We start from the raw sequence: 20,883 nt of genomic DNA on the forward strand, positions 1-20,883 counted from the left end.
AACCTCACATAAAATGAGGAAAAACAAATCGGGACTTTGCTGCGTTTTCTGGAACTTATTCAAGGCTGTTTGTATTGGTTTTTTAGCTGCGTTTTTGATGATCTAGAGGTGTTTTGGAGATGTTTTCATGCTATATTTTGGGGCTGTTTAACTGGGGGGGAAAGGCTGGTTGCGTGGCTGTTTTTAGGTGTTTTGATCTCAATTTTCTGGTGAGAAACTGATGAAGAATTATGCAAGTAGAAGCTATTTTTATGGTGGTTTTGGGTGACGTTTTGGCTGCGTTTTAGGCTGAAAATTGGTGCATTTTGGGTGGCATTTTGCTGGTGGTTGGGTGGTATTTTGCTGGTGTTTTATGGTGGTGCTACAGCTGGTTTTGGTGAGTGTTTAAGGGTGTTTGAAGGTGATTTGAGTTGGTATTAATGGAAGAAATTTGGTGTATTTTAATGGAAGAAAACAAAGGTGTTTGGATGATAGAGAAAGGCTATGTTAAAAGGCTAAAACTAAGGTGACGAAGATGAAATTTGTAGGTGATAAGCCATGAAGAAGAAGAGAAGGCAGCAACTCCCTTTTTCTCTAGCTAATACGCAACTTTTTTTCCAAAGCTCTAAGGGTTTATTTTTCCAATATTTTGTGCTCTCGTTTTCACTCTCCTTTTTTTTCGTCCGTTTTTTCTTCTTCTTTTTTGAGGTGAGTGTGTGTAGTTATTTATAAAGAGGGTAGGTATGAGAAAACTTCCTGGAAAGAGTGGGGGGTGTGAGCTTGAGAAACAAGAAATGAATTTGGGGTGTAAGCTAGCTGGATAAGGACGAGAAGTATTGTGTGTGTTCTTTAGTGGTGCCAAAATGTGAGAATATTATGAGTGCCAAATTGAGAGTAAAAACGACGCATAGTGCCAAATCTGAAGGCATTCAAGGTTTTTTAGCAAATGAGATAAGATGAAATCAAAGAACAAAAAGACAAAAAATGAAATGGCACAATTTGATTAATTCTTCTTTTTTGCTAATTTTCTTTTCTTGTTAATATATCAACAAAATAAAATCTACTCCCACTAAAATAAAATAAAAAAAATGACAAGATAAATTTACTATATTTTATTGAAAGCCTCTAATTCAGTTTACATACGGTTTGTGGCACCAGTTTCAATAATTCACTACATATGGTTTGTGGCACCAGTTTCAATAATTCAGTCTCTAAGGATTTTTGACACTAGCATTGCCTTACTGCTGCTAATACCTGCTACATTGGATGAGGAAACAGTATGGGAATTTGCACTTTGTTGCTGACTTTGATTAAGTAGTTGCACAATTTGTTCATATTGACACTGAGTGAAAGCACATGCTCCATTCTGAGTTATCTGTCCTGATTCATTGGATCCATTTGTGCAGGTGTGTCTGTATAGTGTACTATGTTGGCTTTATTGTTCCCTAGATTATCAAGTTGTGTCAAAAGATTACTGGATTCTTATGAGAACACATTGTAAGCAGTAGATGAACCACCCGGTCCTCACTTTCTTTTGAATTTGGATTCTTGAGGATATCCTTTCAGTTTATAACAATTTTCTCTTGTGTGATTTTTCATCTTACAGTGATCACAATACAAGTTGTTATTTTTCTGAACTTCTGACCTTGATAGCCTGTCTTAGAGTACATAGCAACGGGATCAAGAGTAGGCATAATACCCAATAGACCAACTGAGCTGGAGATTGTTCCCATAACCTTTTGTGACTCATTACCAATTATCATAGCATAGGCTTGGTTTACTGAGGGTAGTGGTATCATCAGAAGTAACTGACTTCTAGCTTGTGGATAGTTATTATTCAACCCATTGGAAACTGATATAATTTTTGTCTTCGAAGATAGGCTACAAACTCCTTTGATTTATCACATTTGCAGCCTGGTAGTGGCACTAGTGCTTCTAATTCAACCCAAAGTTTTTCAACTTTGTAAAGTAAGTTGCCACAGATGTTGTTCCTTGAGTTAGTCTTGCAATTTCTTTGTTACACCCCATATTTTCGTACTTAAGAGTACGTCGTAAGTCAATTGATGTAAGCTCAGAAATGAAATTATCTTTGAAAAAATTTATAAGTAAGTTAATCATGTTACCATGGAAGTTAATAATATTTAAGATCATGAATAACAAGTATCAAGATGGTTGGAAGGCTTAGAAGCTAAACGAATTGAAGAATATAAGTTATGCCGAAAGTCGACAAGTTTGGTGTTACACCCTGTGCGTTCTAAGGTGACGTATAATGAATATGACACTTGTTAATCATGATTGAATAAGCGTAAAGTAATAATATGACTATATATGATGTTTGGACATAAAATATAAAGTTTGAAAAAAATTGGATTTAACTTACGGAAAAATCGAGTTAAGATTTGCCTTGTAACGAGCCGTTTTGAGAAATTAAATTCGTAAGCTTTATGATGTCATTTTGGGACATATATCATAGAAAAATGAAGGTCTTGGAACCTAGTTTCCAACGATCCAAACCAATTATTCATACGACATTAGGGTAGAGTAATATGGATTTTAAAAGTAAGGGTCACCAAATCACGTTGCCACAATTCGGAGAAACTGCAGGTTTATAGGCCAAGTTGCGACGCAGTTTTCTCCCAATATATTGAGAGTTACATGGAGATCTTTATATGGAATTAAATCTCTATGTGTCTAGTTTCCAATGCTACAAACCGTTTGTAAATACGATATCGAAGTAGAGAGATACAAGTGTCCGAAGTGGTACTGCTCAAGCTACCAAGCAGGCAGCTTACCCACCTGCTTGGAGAATTGAGGCGGTAGGCTTATAAGTTATTTTTATCCTTTATATTTCGTCAATATCCAGAGATCAATTACTGCAAAAAACTCTCAAACTCTCAAAGAACTTGTCCAAGGTTCCAAGAACTAAACTCAAGAGAAATCAACTCAAATCCTAATCAAAGGTGTTAAAGACTACAAGAGAATACTTCTATGATGTTATGGCGTGATTGAGGGCTATTGTGAGCTAAGTCGGGATGGGGTTTCGAGTTGTAGCTGCTGTCCAAGGTATGTATAACATATTCTTGACTGTGCCTAAGGTTAATCTTGTGTTTGTTGTGTTGTTTGAGTGAAAAACCATAAGATGCACTTGAAGGAACATGGGATACGATTGTCGTTTTGGTTGGACTATTTTGTGGTTAAAAATATGGTTTGTGGTGGCTGAAAATTGTAAGAAATAATTTGATAATGTTATGGTTGTTGTTGTTAAGATTTCCTAGGTATTAATTAAGTTTATTGAAGAAGAAAAGATGAAAAACAAGTGATTGACGATAAAATTAAGGTGCTCGACGTATGAGGCTGTTTTGGAAGGTATTTTGTGGAGGTTTTAAACTAGAAATAATACGGTACATATAAGTATGATGCTCTAAAGGTCATAAACTAATTTATGGAATAAGAGTTGGATTCAATTTAAATCTTGTTATGAGTAAAAGAAACGAGCTTGCCTCTCAATATGATTGTTAAGATAATCGGAGAAACTCATATTGGATTATATTGTTGTTGTTGCTGGTGTTGGTTATAGTTGTTATTGTTGGGTTGTTGATGACCTTTAGTGGTCTTTGGGATGTATTAAAAATAGGGGAGTTGCTGCCCGATTTTCCTTAAGTCATGAGACTAGCCAAATACGATGGTACGATATTATATGTTAACGGCAATATCATTTCACTTGTTGTAGATGCAAGAAGTTTTGTTGAGCTTGGTTGAGTAATAAGGAAGAGATCATACAGGTATGTTAAGGCTATCCCTTCTTTCTTTTTTGGCATGATCCATATGACACAAATGAAATGAGCAAATGCACAACTTCCATAAATGACTCTATTCATAGAAATACTAGAGATGCTTATGTTCTTGATTTCCCATGTGTCATATTATTCTATCATCTGTTCATGGGTCTCAGAAAATACGTAAGTTGATAAAAGTTATTTCATGATATTAATCAGAGGCATAATGGTGTTATGACACTCCGAAAGATTTTATTTATGTACTTCTCATACATTACATTCATTTATACATGTACATTGACCCGTGACCAGATGGCATTATATACGCGTATATATGTAAATTATATGTATATGGGATATGGGAAAAGGTTATGGCGTTATATACGCACCACCACCTGATCAGCTGGTATACGTTGGTGATTTTGCCCACAGTTGTCGAGATGATATGATGGGATACCCTCAGAGACTTGATGATGTTATAAACACATGTACCTATGCACGACATGACATTCATACGCATATGCATGACATTATAAGTATTTCATGATTTACAGAGTTATCCAGACTTACAGGTTGAGTCACTTACTCTATATTTCATCCATGTTTTTTATGTACTTATTTATGTTCCTTACATACTCAGTACATTATTCGTACTGACGTCCCTTTTGCCTGGGGACGCTGCGTTTCATGCCCGCAGGTCCTGATAGACAGGTCGAGAGTCCTCCAAGTAGGCTATTAGCTCAGCGGAAGATGTTGGTGTGCTCCATTTTCTCCGGAGTTGCTTGTTTGGTCAGTATGATTTAGACGCGTATTGTTTGGTATGGCGGGGCCCTGTCCCGACCTTTATGATAAGTATGTACTCTTAGAGGCTTGTAGATAGATGTCATGTATACGGATACTTATATGGCCTTGTCGCCTATGTTTCGAGTATATAAAGAATCATGCCGGCCTTATAGGCCCGTACTTCATATGTATAAGTTTGTATTCCCTCATGCTTTACTCCGGTTCATTTACCTATGATAGAATGATATGAAAGATACGTTATGTTGGTACTCGGTTGAGTAAGGTACCGGGTGCCCCTCGTGGCCCATCGGTTTGGGTCGTGACAAAAGTGGTATCAGAGCAGTTCTGTCCTAGAGAGTCTACAAGTCGTGTCTAGTAGAGTCTTGTTTATGGGTGTGTTGTGCACCACACTTATAAGCAGGACGCTACAGAGCATTTAGGACTGTCACTCTTTCTTCTTACTCTAGATCGTGTGGTAGAGCTTAGTTGTCAGAACTCAATTTCCTAAACCCTATCTTATTCATAATACAACGATGCCTACATTTAGAAAGACGGTTGGTAAGGAATTGCACGTAGTTATGGAAGAGTTGAGTTAGAGGAACTTGATTATGCATGATGCTTATAATGAGTAAATGTAAGGTCTTCAGCAGATCATGTGTGTACTAAGACATGTAAGCTTCTTATTGAGGAGCCCTAAGGCATGAATATTTATCCACCCATATGGTGAAAAGCAACAAGAGAATCAGAAGGTACAAGTTTCAACAAGTAAAAGAAGCAAGGTGAAGAAGGGTACAAGGTACCTAGTTAGTAAAGATGAACATTATCTACAATTCAGGAAGAGAGATATAAGCATTTTTAGTTACCTTCAACAGTAACAGAGGTATGTACAGTTGGCCACATTGATCTTAGTTATGCCCTATGGGATCTAACATATATGGTTTAAGAGAAGGACCGGGTATCAGGACCCGGCTGGGGTTAGAGTAACCCAAAACGATGGATGGATTGTTTGCATTGGTTGACATTTCCAAAGGATATTGCAAATGTGCTAATAGATCTCCTTGTGAGACACCCAGATGGTACACTCTAGAATAGTACAGCTAGATATGAGTACTACAAAGATAGGCACTGGAAGCCTTGAAGGGTCATCGATGATGTGAGAAGACCCAAAGATGAAGAGGTAAAACATCTATAGGTTGATTGTCGTAGCGCTAAATCTTAGTACTCCCCTAAAGGGGGGAATATTGAATGGCATGGCATTAAGTCAGAACTAAGTGGTTTTAGTAATTTTGGAATGGTGAAGGAAGAATGCGATAAAAAAAATGAGCAAAGGAACGAGATTGCACTTATCCAAATCCTACTGATATGCTACGATTCCAGAACATTATGCAAACGCGACGTCAAGGAGAGGAAGTAAGGGTTCCTGCCCGGGATGTCATTGATAAATAAGGGGCCAGCGCGAGAGATAAGTTAAGATAAAGGAAATAACCCAAGAAAGATTACGCAGAATATTGATATGAGAATGGACCAACGAGTAGTTAGCAATTGATTCAGGAAGAGCCTAGTTATGGCTAAACAAGGGGATACAGACAAATCAATCGGTCGTGCAAGATAAACATAGCAAATCTCAACATGGGGAATTCAGTCTCGCCGATATGACATCGTAACCTTGAGAAATATTAAGATAGGAGTTGGGGTAGTTAAAGGTATCGTATAAGTGTTATGGAGATAAAAGAGAGTGCCACTAGGAAGACAATCAAATATCATCTTAGAAGCTACCCTACGAGCAAAAGGGCATGAAGGTAAGTAAGTAAGGATAATGACAGTCATTAAGATAGAACATCAAAAATTCCACCGGGTAAATGATGTAATAAGCTCGCAGCCTTGCAAGAATCAGAGGGTCCTCACTAAGTACTACAATAAAAGACTAGCTAAGGAAATAAGGAAGAAGGCTTCAACCTAAGCATAGTGACCTAAAGAGGAAATGGTCTTGTAACAACAGTCTCACTACAACATTGTATGCACTCTATAAGAAAGTAGGATTCGAGATCATGTGAGTTGCATGGAAATTCCGTCATGCGTGGGAACTAAGAAAAGCTAAGTATGCACGCTACAAGGGGGCAAAAAGACTAGGAAATGTAATAGCCTATGTTTGAAGAAAGCTGAGGAGAAACGAAAGGAATTATTCGAACAATTATCCAGAATAACACAAGGAAATATATGGTGCAAGAAGTTGAAGAAAGGTTGCGAGTAGTATAAATAGACATGTATAGGTTACAAGCTAAGGTATGGTGAAGCGACAGGTTTTAGGAAGACATGAGTAAGGACAAGAAAGGGCGAGTAAGAAGGCGAGGAGAAATGGATAAGTCCTCGAAATTAAGCCCAGGAAAACAAAAGAGCTGATGGTTTCTGTAAGTTATAGAAAGCTCAGTATAGCCTGAAAGAACTCAAAGGAGTCTAAGACTAGTAGCATTTAGAAGAGATGGAATGATGCCCTGGTAATAGAATGAGGATGTAGTTGTGATAAATAAGGGATGACGTTTGGGACTTTGATTGAGTAATTATTTGGAAAAAAGGGAGATTTCATGAATTGTACAGGATTGACACACCCACGTAAGGTGAATTACATTGGGATGCTATGAAAGACGGTTATGGAAATTACTCCAGATGTTCCTCGATGCAACATGGGCCATAGTGATTAAGTAAGAAGTTTCAAGTTATCTGTGGTAAATTGTAGATCAATATTGAGGTGAATCAATAATGAATGGACAAAGGTCACAAAGTATAAGATGAGATTAGGCCATCGTTCTTAAAATGAACAGTAATGAGGAAGCATTAAAGGACTTAGATATTATGCATATAGGATAAGCAACGAGAATAACCTGGGGTTTGGTGGAAGGCCTCGGTAATTATAGTATGACCTACCTAGATGCGATAAAGTCATATGGATGGATAACCGGGTCCATGAAGTAAGGAATCCGATGATTGTACCAAGGGTGATGCAGAATGGGGACATCCACAACCAAACTTACAACATGGATAGAGCTACCACTTTCATTATGTGGAACATCCGTGGAGGCAAAATGATGATTTTAGGCTAAATTTCAGAGAGATGGTTGATACACACCACCCTAGTATGGTAACCCTTCTGGAAACCAAAATAGACAGCCACCTCCCTCTTCTCAATCCTTTTGGTTTCTCCGTTATGATAGAAATCCCAGCCCAAGGTCAATCGGGAGGGATGGTCATTCTGTGGGATCACACTGTTGTTAACGTCCACAGCTTCGTGCGTAGGAATCAGGAAATTAATGCTACGATTGAGGTAATTTCAACTCACAAATCTTGGTAATTTAGTTCTATATATGCTAGTACTAATAAATATTTGAGAAATAACATGTGGAATAACCTTATAGACTTGCATAATTCTTTCAAAAGGCCTTGGCTTGTGGGGGGTGATTTTAATAATGTTCTTAGTGCGGATGAAAAATTAGGTGGTAATAATATCAATAATAAACGGTCAAAAATTATCGGTGACTATGTTAATACTTGCAACCTTATAAACTTAGGGTTCAAGGGAAGCAAATATACATGGTCAAACCATAGGAAAAAAAATAAGGGACTTATCATGGAAAGGCTTGATAAAGTTTTGCAAATGAGGAATGGATCTCTCTTTTTCCTAAGGCTAGTGTCACTCACCTTCCCAAAACAGATTCAGGTCATAATGCTCTTCTAATAGAAATTATTCCCAAAAAAATTGTGTTTTACCAAAGCCAGGCTAGAAACTTTCTGGTGTAGGCATCTCGATTTCATAAATCTCGTCAAAAATAGTTGGAAGAATTCTAACTACTCACAAGGTTCCAGAAATTTCATTAATAATGTTAAAGAATGGAAAGATAGGCCGTTTGGCGAAATTTTTAGAAAGAAAAAGAAAATTCTAGCAAGACTTTATGGGATCCAAAATTCAAAAAAAATACTCCACTAGTCTTTTTCTCCAAGAACTAGAACATAGTGTCCAACAGGATTATAACAATATCCTAAGAATAGAGGATGACTATTGAAAACTTAGGGCAAGGATTTCTTGGATTCAGGAGGGAGATGCCAATACAAAAAAAAAAATCACATTATGGCGTCTAACAAAAATCGTAGAAAAAAAAATTACTTACTTCAAAGATGACAGAGGTAATTGGATAGATGATCCAATGGCAATCCTTCGACATACTTTGCAATACTTCCAAAATATGTTCAATACTAACCATACTGAAACAAATTGGTCTAGCATTAAAAATGATCCTAAAATTTTCAATAATATAGACCTTGCAACTCTAGACAAAAACTTACTACCATCAGAGGTAGTCAATGCCATCTTCTCTTTCAAACCTTTTAAAGCTCCAGGGCCCGATGGCATACACCCGTTTTTCTATCAGAAATATTGGGATATAGTAGGGCATTCAGTAATTAATCTTTGCTTAAAAGTGTTTCATAACCAAATAATTCCCGCAGAAATTAACAACACTTACATATGCCTAATCCCAAAAATTTCTAATGCCAACAATTTAAAAAACTTTCGGCCAATTAGCCTTTGTAACACTATTTACAAGATTATTACCAAATCCATAGCAAATAGGATACAACCTTTCATTGACAAAATCATTAGCCCCTTTCAAGCTAGCTTTATTAAAGGAAGAAGAGCTTGTGATAATGCTATGATTATTTAGGAAATTTGCAACCAATTCAAAAAAATGAAAGGCAACAAAGCAAATATGATCCTCAAATTGGACCTTGAAAAAGCTTTTGATAGGCTCGAATGGTCGTTTATCAACCGTACCCTTCAATTATTTAAATTTCCTTAGAAAAAACTCGATTAATTATGAGCTGCATATGCACTAGCCAAATTGCTATCCTAGTTAACGGAGCAACAACAAAATTCTTCACTCCAAGTAGAGGTATTAGGCAAGGATGCCCCCTCTCACCTTATATATTCATCCTCTGCATGGAAATGCTATTACGACTCATTCTCCATCAAGTGGAGTACCTGTTTATGGGATCCCATACATCTGAGCAACAAAGACTTAGGCATATCCCATTTATTCTTTGTTGATGATCTAACCCTGATGGCAAGGGCAAATTTAAAAAATTACAAAACAATTGACAAATGTCTAAAACTGTTTTGTAATCTATCAGGTCAAGCCATCAATCTTCAAAAGTCAAAAATCATATTCTCCCAAAATTGCACCCTTGAAACAACCAGCTACATTGCTAATGGCTTCAACATCAAGATTAACCACTCTTTTGAAAAATATCTAGGTTTCCCTATTAATAGAAATCCAAAAGCCTCTGACTACCAATTCATCATTGATAAAATGCGTGATAGGTTGTCAACTTGGAAAACAAAGTTCTTAAATATAGCCGTTAGAGCCACACTAGCCACAGTCACACTAAACTCAATCCCCAATCATGCAATGCAATACACAATCCTCCAAACCAAAATCCAAAAACAAATAGATCAAATCCAGAGGAATTTCATCTAGGGAACTACTACGAAAAAATTGCATCTCATTAATTGGGATACCATTACAAAGCCTAAACAATTAGGAGGGCTTGGCATTAATAAAGCTAGTTCTAAGAACCTGGCTCTTCTAAGTGGACTAACTTGGCGGATCCTAACCAACCCTATGGCCCCATGGGCTAATATTCTTATAAAAAAAATATTATCAAAAACCCATCTTTTATTTGGAAAAGTATCCTTAAAGGAGGGACACATGCTCTAAAGGGATTCTCTGGCTCCCTAGCAAGAACTCAAACATCAACATATGGGATACCAACTGGATCCCCAACTCTCCCAAATTGAGAAATATTATTGAAGGCCCCCTTCAATATGAAGAATTCAATATTAAGATCAAGGATATCCATCACAAAGGTAATTGGAACTTAAATTTCTTTTGAATACCCACCTCCATTATTAATAATATAAACTCCATCCCAAAACCCCTTAAACAAGGTAATAACGACAACCCTATTTGGAGCTTAAACAACAATTAGGATTTCACCATCAAAAGTTGCTACCAACTGATTAATAACTACCCTCCGGTCCAACTTGACTTCAGCAGGATTTGGAAGTTGCATTGCTCCAACAAAATTAAATTCTTTCTGTGGCAATATCTCTACAATAAAATCCCTTGTCGCCAATAGCTCTACCACAAAGGTCTAAATATTGACCCCCTATGCATTATTTGCCGTAAGGATGTGGAAAGCATTACCCACATTTTCTTACACTGCCCTAATGTTAGAGGTATTTGGAACCCTCTCAACATCTACACCAACAAAATTACTGGCTCTAATCATTGGGTAATCATTTTATGGGGCATATGGATTACAAGAAACAGAAACAACTTTAATAATACAAATCTACCACCCTTACTAAATAACATAAGGAGACAAGCACAAGAATTCTTTCTCCTAAACTCCCCTAATACATCAATCTATCACAACATTTCTATCAACATAAAATGTCATGCTCCACACCAAAACTGGTATAAGCTATAAACTAATGGAGCTTACAAGATAACAAAAAAGCTGGAACAGGAGGAGTGGTCAGAGATCACACCGGGAGCTGGATCGTGGGTTTTCAAAAATAAACTGTTTCGATCTCTCTCTTTCGCTAAATTGCAGGCTATATGAGGGGCTTCAAGTTGCTGTAAAATTAAACCTTATGCCCCTTGAGCTTGAAATTGATTCAACAGAGGCCATCAATGCAATATTATGGTCACATAGTCTTTCTAACATTATTTATGCATGCAGATCATTAATGCCCAGCTGAAGGACCCCCTGCTTCGATATAATTTCCGTCAAGGCAACCAAGTGGCGCATCTACTTGCTAAGGACGACACCAGTAAAAGTTTTACGCAACTCAGTCCGGACATGCCAAAACTCCATGCAACTCCACCACTTTTTGTGAACCAACAGATGGCTAAGGAGCAAGACGGAGAATGTCTTTTTGAAAAAAACTTTATCTATTTCGGCTTGTAATATTCTAAGGACATTAGGTAATCAGAATATTGCTAGTGATGAGTGGAAAATTTTCACCTACTTGTAACAAACTAAATGACTTCTAATTAATATAATATATATATCCCTTTTATTATCAAAAAAGTAATTTTAGAGGAGTAAATTCGAAATAACGGATAGATCCGGATTGAGTCCGGTTTGACCCGTCATCCGGACGCTCTCTGAGGGGTTGAAGCCATTAAAGGAAGCTCCCCAAAAATCAGACGCCCCAGATTGAACCAATAATTCAAAAAACTTGAGAATCCTACCATAAAAAATTCAAACCCTATTTCAGACCGTTGAAGAATCAAAATCCCAAATCTCTCTCACCACATTCTCCCATTTCTCTCTCCCGAATTCATCACTCCATTTCTGCAAATCTTCTTCTCCTCATACTACTTCTTCATCTTCACAGATTTCACAGTTGCTGATATACTCACAATGGACGGTACTTTCTCTCTCTCTCTCTCTCTCTCTCTCTCTCTCTCTCTCTCTCTCTCTCTCTCTCTCTCTCTCTCTCTTGTACAAATTCCTTAGTGAGATCTATATGTTTATAAAATTTCAAAATTCTGTGTTTTTTTTTCCAGTTCGAACCCTAGAAAAGCTATGCGACAATTTTGATCAAGCAGTCACCATTTCTGGGGACAATTTGAAGGATTCACCCATTCCAAATGGGGGTTCGTTTTCTCTTTTTACCTCCTTTTGATTCTTTTGTGGATTTTTTCTAATTTATTTTTTATGTAATAATTTCTCTTGTGAATTTTATTCAAGAATGGAATGCTTTGTGTATTATGTTTAAACCTATTTTTATGAATTTGCTAAACTTGTATTTTTTAAAAATGTAGCTTCAGATTTATGTCCATGTTCTGTAACTGTTTTATACATGACTATGTCAATAGTTTGATTCTTTACTTTTTTATGTGTGATGGGAATAACAAAAAATAAAAATAAAAAATAGCTGTTGTGTAGAGTCTGCAGCATTGTTCTTTGTTTTTGCTACTCAAGAAACAGTTAGGAACTGTGAAGAAATAGCTAATTAGTTGCCTCCTTGTTATTTAATGAATGTGGAAAAAGTTAGGATGGCTGAATTCAGGCAGAATTTTGTCATGCCTGATTTACCGTCCTGGATTGTGAGTTGCAAATGTAGTAGACTTTGCTTCTGAATTTAACTATCTTTCACAATGACGATTTCAAGAGATGAGTCCCTGATTCCACCTAAAGCTATAAAGTGAGCTGCTGGTCTGTAGTGTAGACATTCTCAATTGATAGGCTTTGCCTCTTACATTTGTTGAATTTTTGTCTCTTGAATTGGTTCAGTTAAAGTCGACAGAATTTCTGAGTCAGCGGATGAGAGTAATGGTTCACATTCTACTGCAGAAGTATGTTCATCTCAAGAGCATACTCTTCCAATTCTTACAAAGATTGAAGATCTTAGAAACAAAGTGCTCGTAAGATGTTAACTATCTCCTTCTAAAATGTACGTTTTAATGGATATATAGTGATTATTAATATTATTCATATCTATTACTTGTTTTTAGGACTTGAGGAAAGAACAGGCAGCATTACGTAATGAAGTCAAGAGCATGAGTGTGGACTCTTTTCCTGGTTCTGAAGCCTCTAACACTCTTCAGCACATGAGTATGAAGAACATCTCATAACTGGTCTTTTATGCAGTTGTGCTCTATCAATTCTGATCTATTTGTGGTCTCTTTGGCAATATCAGGTGTCCAACATGAACTTCTAAAAAAGAAGTATGATGAAGAGTGTGAACTACTGAAGAAGAAGTATCTGGAGGAGTGTACTGAAAGAAAACGTCTATACAATGAAGTGATCGAGCTCAAAGGAAATATCAGGGTCTTCTGTAGATGTAGACCTTTAAATTCAGATGAAATTGCAAATGGATCAACATCTGTGGTCGAATTTGATCCATCTCATGAAAATGAACTGCAGATCTGTGCAGGTTCCTCTAAAAAGCAGTTTAAGTTTGATTATGTGTTCAAACCTGAGGACAACCAAGGTAAGTCGGTATCTGTTATTTGATGTGCATATCCAAGATTCTTTTGTAAAGAATTTTTCTATAGCTTGTTGCAATTTGACTTCTAAACTCTGTAATTTTCTAATGCAGATGCCGTCTTTGCTCAAACTATGCCCATTGTGACCTCTGTTTTGGATGGATATAATGTCTGCATATTTGCCTATGGACAAACTGGGACGGGGAAGACGTTCACCATGGAGGGGACACCAGAAAATAGAGGAGTCAACTACCGGACTTTAGAGAAGCTATTTAGCATATCTAGTGAGAGAAGCAGTATCATGAAATATGAGTTGTCCGTCAGCATGTTAGAGGTTTATAATGAGAAGATAAGAGACCTCCTGGTAGAGAACTCAAACCAACCAGCTAAGAAGTAAGTTCTTAAGCTCTTTATTTTACTGGCTTGGTTGTGCTTTCAAGCTTTGACAGTTAAGACCATAATGCTTGGTTATGGCTAGATAAGAACATCATCTGGGTTGGCATATATTCTCTCACCACAGCGTAAAAAGATACCAAAGTAAATGTATCAGCTAGATTTGGAAATCTCAATGGGCATATTTTGAACTGTAAAAACTGTTTCTGGAAAGTGTTAAAAATAATTGACTAATAGTAACAAGTTTCATTAATATAAGTACTTCAATAATTGATCTCATTAGTATATATTTTTTCACAGTAGCTAAAGTCAGGCGAGTAGTATCTTTTAAAGAAAAGCCTTTCTCCCAAAAACACGATATCGACTCGGTTAGTTATGTTTTATGCATTTTTATATAATCAAAAACAGTCTTCATAATTCATTAAAGTTACTCTGTAAGATGGAATTAGGAATAGTGCTTCATTTTTATATAATCAAGAACAGTCTTCATAATAAAGTTACTCTGCAAGATGGAATTAGGAAACAGTGCTTTGGATAAATGATCATAAGGGCTCAGCTCGGAGAAAATACTAGTAAATTGGCTCGCAGTACCAGCGATTAAAGTTTAGTGAGCCAGAATCGATTAGAGAAAGAGAATATCTACGTGTGTCTCTGTGTATGTATTTTGAAGAAATGACTATATTTAAACATTAAACAGGTTGGAGATTAAACAATCGGCAGAGGGAACTCAGGAAGTTCCAGGACTTGTGGAAGCTCGTGTATATGGTACAGATGAAGTATGGGAAACTTGTCAAAGTCCGGGAAGCCGGGCTAGGATCTGTTGGATCAACTAGTGCTAACGAGCTTAGCAGCCGTTCTCACTGGTATGATTAACAGCTTTTACTCTGGATTCACATTCTTCTTTCCTCTCTTCCTTTACATTTCTCCTTCCGATGCCTTAGTTTAGGCAAATTTCAAAGAATTTAGTTTTACTATCCACTATTTGGTTTCACCAATGAAGAATCACACTTTCTTTGTCACTTTTACCTTAGCTTACTGCGGGTGACTGTTGTGGGGGACAACTTGATTAACGGCCAGAGGACTAGGAGCCACCTTTGGCTTGTTGACCTCGCTGGCAGTGAGCGCGTGGGACGGATAGCAGTTGAAGGTGAGAGGTTGAAGGAGTCACAGTTCATAAACAAGTCATTGTCTGCACTTGGGGATGTCATTTCTGCACTAGCCTCTAAGACAGCTCACGTTCCATACAGGTATTTCTCCTTTCATTTGTGCATGTGATAACCACTTACTACTATTTTTCCTTTAGATAACATTGGTCCCCTCTGCACAACAGGAATTCAAAGCTCACTCATATGCTGCAGAGTTCTCTGGGTAAGACTCTTTAAAGCATCTGTATCATCACTTATTAGATAATTCTGAATTTTGTGAACCTTAAAAATATTAAGCCATCAGTTTAAATTCCAAATTAACCTGATGAAACTGCAAATTAATCCTCTAATGCAGGAGGAGATTGCAAGGCGGTCATGTTTGTCCAAATCAGCCCTAGTACAACAGATTTGGGAGAAACTCTATGCTCTTTGAATTTTGCAAGTCGAGTCCGAGGAGTTGAACATGGCCCTGCTCGCAAACAGACAGACCTTGTAGAGCTCATGAAGCATAAACTACTGGTAGTTATAAACAAACACCTCTTTCAATGAACATACGTTTCCGCTAAAATGCTGTTCAGCTAATACTGTGATGCTCATCAACAGGCAGAAAAAGCCAAGCAAGATGAAAAGGAAACCAAAAAATTGCAGGACAATTTGCAGTTTCTGCAGCTGAAACTTGCTAACAGAGAACAGACATGTAGAAATCTTCAGGACAAGGTAGGAAAGATATTAGCTTCTTTCTTCCAATGGAGTTTCTTAAAACTATCTGGTAGTGTCACATTTACAGTGTAAATGTCTAATCTTTTCCGGAAAAACTCTAAAAGAGCTGAGCTTTTCAATTTCCCAACAGGTTCGTGATCTTGAAAACCAATTGGCAGACGAGAGGAGAACACGTCTAAAACAAGAAAGCAACGCTTTCCCTGGAGTTTCTAGAGAGTTCGCTACCATATCAGCTTTAAGCCAATCACCGAAGATCATAACAGAGAAGAAACCACCACTGGCTCCTTCAAAAGCACTGAGATTGCCACTACGAACTAGCAATTTTTTGCCCCCGCCATCCCCTCTTCCTCGTCCAGCAAAAGCTAGGAAGTCATTTGTGCCATCACGTGGCAAGGAAAATTTGGCAAGCACATCAACGACAACTGCAATTCTGAAACCAAGGCGAGGATCTATTGCTGTAGTTAGACCATCACCTCAAGGAACAAAGCAGGTTTTGCAGCCCAAAAGGCGGGCTTCTATTGCAACCCTTCGCCCCGAGTCTAACATATCAACTTTCAATGGCTCTGCTGCTCGACCAAGGAATAAGCGTCTCGGTCGGAAATCATTTGTCTGGGATACACAAAGAATGTGGCAGACTTCAAGAGTGCTTTCTCCAATTGCTCAAGAAAAGGAAACCTCATTCGCCACACCCAGAGAGGCAACCCCTGGTTCAAAACAAAGCAGTAAATTCATGAGAAGTCCTCCTTCACAAGCAGGTTCATGGAGGCCCAAGCATCCAACAGTTCTTGCTATAAAGAAGCAAATCGTGTGGAGTCCTCTGAAGATGAAGGCCATGAGAAGTAGGCAATAGGCAACAAGTCTCTTAAGATGAAGGCCTGAGAAGTAGGCAATAGGATGTCTATGTGTTTTGAATGATGTTAGAAAGTTCATACTATTCCAGGATGAGTACAGATTTCTTTCTGTTCTTTCCCCTCCCTGATTTTATTTGCACAGTGTATGCCTCTTGCTTACTTTTAGTAGGGGAAAACTTTAGCCATGAGATTTGCTCATCCATTGTGTGCTTTTTTGATATGTGCGTGATAAGCTACTATACTCGATTTGTAGCTCCTGTCTTAGCATTCCTATTCCATTGAAAAATGCCTTCCTGCATTAGTTAAGATCTAAGCACATACAAAAGGAACTTTTAGCACTTCGATAATGAGAATTATTCAAATAAGTTGGAAGATGCATTTAAAAGGAAAAATAGGTACTATTTATTAAACACACTTACACGAGTGAGTATCTTTTTAGGAATTTTTACCTCCTATAGCAAAGGTTGATACCTTATTTATTTTAAATAAATACCCTTTTAAAAAATTATATTCCATAGCTACCTTTTGATTTTTATAGCCAAATATCTATTTATGGTCATTTCCTACTCTTAAGCCATAAAATACGCCTGTATTTATTTTTCTCCCTCGTGTATTAGAATACTAGTATACGTACCCGCGCGATGCGCGGGTTATAAAAAAAAATATTAGCATGATAATATTTCTCTTAATTATTTGCTCATTTGAATTATATAAACAAAAGGAATACTTAATAAGTGGACTCATCGATGTGTCCTTTGCTCTGCTTGTTATTTCATGGAGTAGTTTTTTATAAATTTGCTTGTATTTTGTCCTCAACTTAGAAGCTTCAATATCTTGGGCAGGCTAAACAAATTAAATAAATATTTCACCACACCAAGATATACATAATGAAACATCACCATTTCCCTGGTGGATTGAGCAATAGCCAAAAACCTCCCATGAAGTAAATGTTGAATTATAAGAAAGTTATTCACCGAATGTTTTGTTTTCTGTTAGCTTGTGTATTCTCAGCAACTTTCACAAAAATCAGTCTTCCATCAATAATCTGCAATCGGTAGATCATTTCAATGAAAGAAAAGCAGCACCAAATCAGAACAGATAACACAATTATGAATCAGTTCTAGAACCTTATACATAGGAAATCAAATACTGTTGGCATTAAAAATAAGAGATATTTTATGAATAATTGTCCTACCTCATGTGCTTCTACTTCTTCAACTCATCTCCAAAAATAGCTTTAAGGGCTTAACTGCTAGAGCATTCCCAGCATAGCCATCAATTGTAGGTGCATAGGCTATCATCAAGACTTTATGATTCATCTTCATCTTTCTCGGTCTAATGAACAAATAAAATCGAGGTTATTTTAATCAACGGGTAGATCAACATAACCTGTTCTAAAGCATAGGGCCAAAAAATTAAATTTATACATATCCAATTATAAGTTATTCTTCTTGAACCATTCATTACCATCTTTAGATGAAAAAGAAGAAAACTTCTCAATTGTGTAGCAACTTCTACAAAATCGGCAAAGAAAATATGGGGAGGCTTATGTCTTATGAACCACAGTTCTACCAAACTAAAAGAAACCACAAAAAGGTTGAATGTCCAATTTGAGAGTATTGAACCTATCAATTGCCTAAAGATTGGGCCTTCAGAGCAACTTCTTCCTAAAGAAATATACAAAAAAATTCTCTATTATTTCCTAAACATCAAGTCCACCTCATTACCTGCAGAAAACTGAAATTGCAACTCATAAGCAGAAAGATAAAGTTTTACAACAAATTGAAACAGTAAATTCGCAGGAGAAAGGAGAAAAAATACAGTCTTGCAATCAACATCACTTATGTGGGTAACCAAGATGAAGTTAAGAATCAAAAATCCTAAAATATCCCCTAATTTTTATTTATTTCCACAAAATCCATCACTTAGACCGAAAGAACGTCTTTTTTTCTGTAATTTTCAGTATAAGAAAGAATAACAGAGATATCCAAAGCTAGTTCTCCTGAAATGGTAATATTTTATATCACCCAAGACATACAGATGCATCAGAGGATCACAAGACAAAAACATGAAAAGAGGAAAAAAGAAAAGAATTATGGAATATGAATCCAGGCTGCAATTCCTTTTTCTTTTCCTTTTTTTTTTGATAAGTCAGGCTCCAATTCATTTCTGGACTTTGGATCAGCCATAACAACAGACTATGCATGTATACTTTCAGCCACGCCCAAGTCATATTTTCCATGCTGATGAAACTTTACTCTTAATGGAAGGTTTCTCTGAAAACATGATATTCATTTGCCCAATGTATCTTCAAATTGTATTTTATGCCCATTTAAATGAAATGCTATCAAATGATAAATGAGTCTTGGAAAAATAAATAAATGTAAGTGCAGTAGAGAGAGTTGAGAAAATTTACCTTTGGAACGATTGGTTAGAGCATCATGAAGCCTAAATGGATGTTGCTGCTCTTCTTTCTTGTATTTTAGCTTGTACTGTACTACGTGTCCAGCCAGCACCAAGTTGTTGTATCAGGGATAAGTCACTCCCAAACTGCTGACAACAGCCTGAAGACAAGTTTTGTTCTAAATGTGTAAGAGCAAACCAAGGACAAAGAAAAGAGGAAGGGAGTGCATAACAGTACTATTTGTGCTCAATCACACAAAGTCTGTCCATATAGCTGTAATTGGTGCCATGACCTACTGCTGATGCTTATGCATATCTAATATGTTGATAAAAGCACTGGCATTTGTTAAGATATTACCTACTGCTGATGCTTAAAATTCAAAAGGAGATTCAAAGAGAAGCCACGAGTGAATAGGAATGAAATGGTAGAACTTAAGCACAGTTGAACAAAAAAGAGATGTATTCATTTTTGTTGATCACCAATATCACTGTCTTTTTCTGTTTTTCATCTACTTACTACTTCAATTTCCTCCTTCAAGTTTCATCTACTTTTCCAAATTTTGATTATTAACATTGGCAGGTCCTTTTTCAAGAACTGGATGCACAAGTGAAGAATGTGGTTTTCACATATTCACTTGAGCACAATAGTATAGATGATCTGTTAAGTTCCATCTTCGATTGCTTGGATCGCTTACAAAAGGAGAAAGAGGAGGTTTCTATGCAATTTAATGAACTTACATGTAGCATAGGTACCATTAATACAATAATTTCTCAGCACATGCTGAAAGAAGAGGAGCAGGTATTGTCCTAAAGGTCTCTTCATTATCTGCTTTTGATCCGAACTGTAAGCAATTTCTCACTCGTAAGCCTCTATTAGTTTTGGGACCCCCTATTGCTTATTTGGATAGAATAAGTTGTGATTTCTCTATTTCAAGCATGGAGAAGGTGAGATGTGCGAGTTGATATGATATCTTTTGAATTTTACAGAAGCGGGGTGAATTATTAGTGTATGACACTGCATGCTCAACATATCAGGATTATCACCAAAAGACGAAATCTTAGGCAATTCCTACTGCAGGGATTGTTAAATAATCTATTGATAACTGTATTAGGAAGTATATCTAATATGTTCTTATCTAATAGTCTGTCCATATAGCTCTAATTGGTACCATGACACCTATAAGTCAAAAGTTGTACCTTTTTTTCAACTGCTTGATCTCTTGTAAATACCTGATAATTCCATCATGTCTAGATTCATCTCAAACCAAATTACGGAAAACTTCTTTATACACCACATTTCTAGCTTCATTCGTTATTTGTCCATCATCATCATAAACTAAAATCTTCAACCCTTTTCTACTCCTCACGCATGAAAGAGCAACATACAGTTGTCCATGAGTAAATACTGGCTTCTTCAAAAATAATCCCACATGAGACAATGACTGGCCTTGACTTTTATTAATTGTCATGGCAAAAGATACAATAATTGGAAATTGTCTTCGCTGGAACTTAAAAGGCATTCTTGCATCTGATGGCGTCAACGTCATTCTCGGGATAAACACTTTTTGTCCAGCCATATTACCCGATAAAACCTTGGCTTTGATAACTCGATTTTCAAGTCTTGTGATGATCAACCTCGTGCTATTACACAATCCTGATGACTGGTCTATATTTCTCAGCAACATCACAGGAACATATATATATATATATATATATATATATATATATATATATATATATATATATATATATATATATATATATATATATATATATATAT

The 20,883-nt window shown here is 36.7% G+C and overlaps 1 pseudogene across 1 annotated transcript; it reads left to right on the forward strand.

Moving 5' to 3' along the window:
- The first annotated feature begins 11,800 nt into the window (after nt 1–11,800).
- Nucleotides 11,801–16,957, forward strand: LOC109206307 (annotated as a pseudogene). The gene is made up of 12 exons (XR_002064823.1): nt 11,801–12,027; nt 12,167–12,256; nt 12,897–13,027; nt 13,118–13,217; nt 13,303–13,596; nt 13,705–13,984; nt 14,682–14,847; nt 15,016–15,231; nt 15,315–15,352; nt 15,485–15,648; nt 15,733–15,846; nt 15,980–16,957. The product of XR_002064823.1 is annotated as a kinesin-like protein KIN-14S (transcript).
- The last annotated feature ends 3,926 nt before the right edge of the window (nt 16,958–20,883 follow it).

The sequence above is a fragment of the Nicotiana attenuata genome, unplaced genomic scaffold (genome assembly GCF_001879085.1).
Source record: "Nicotiana attenuata strain UT unplaced genomic scaffold, NIATTr2, whole genome shotgun sequence".
Taxonomy (NCBI): domain Eukaryota; kingdom Viridiplantae; phylum Streptophyta; class Magnoliopsida; order Solanales; family Solanaceae; genus Nicotiana; species Nicotiana attenuata.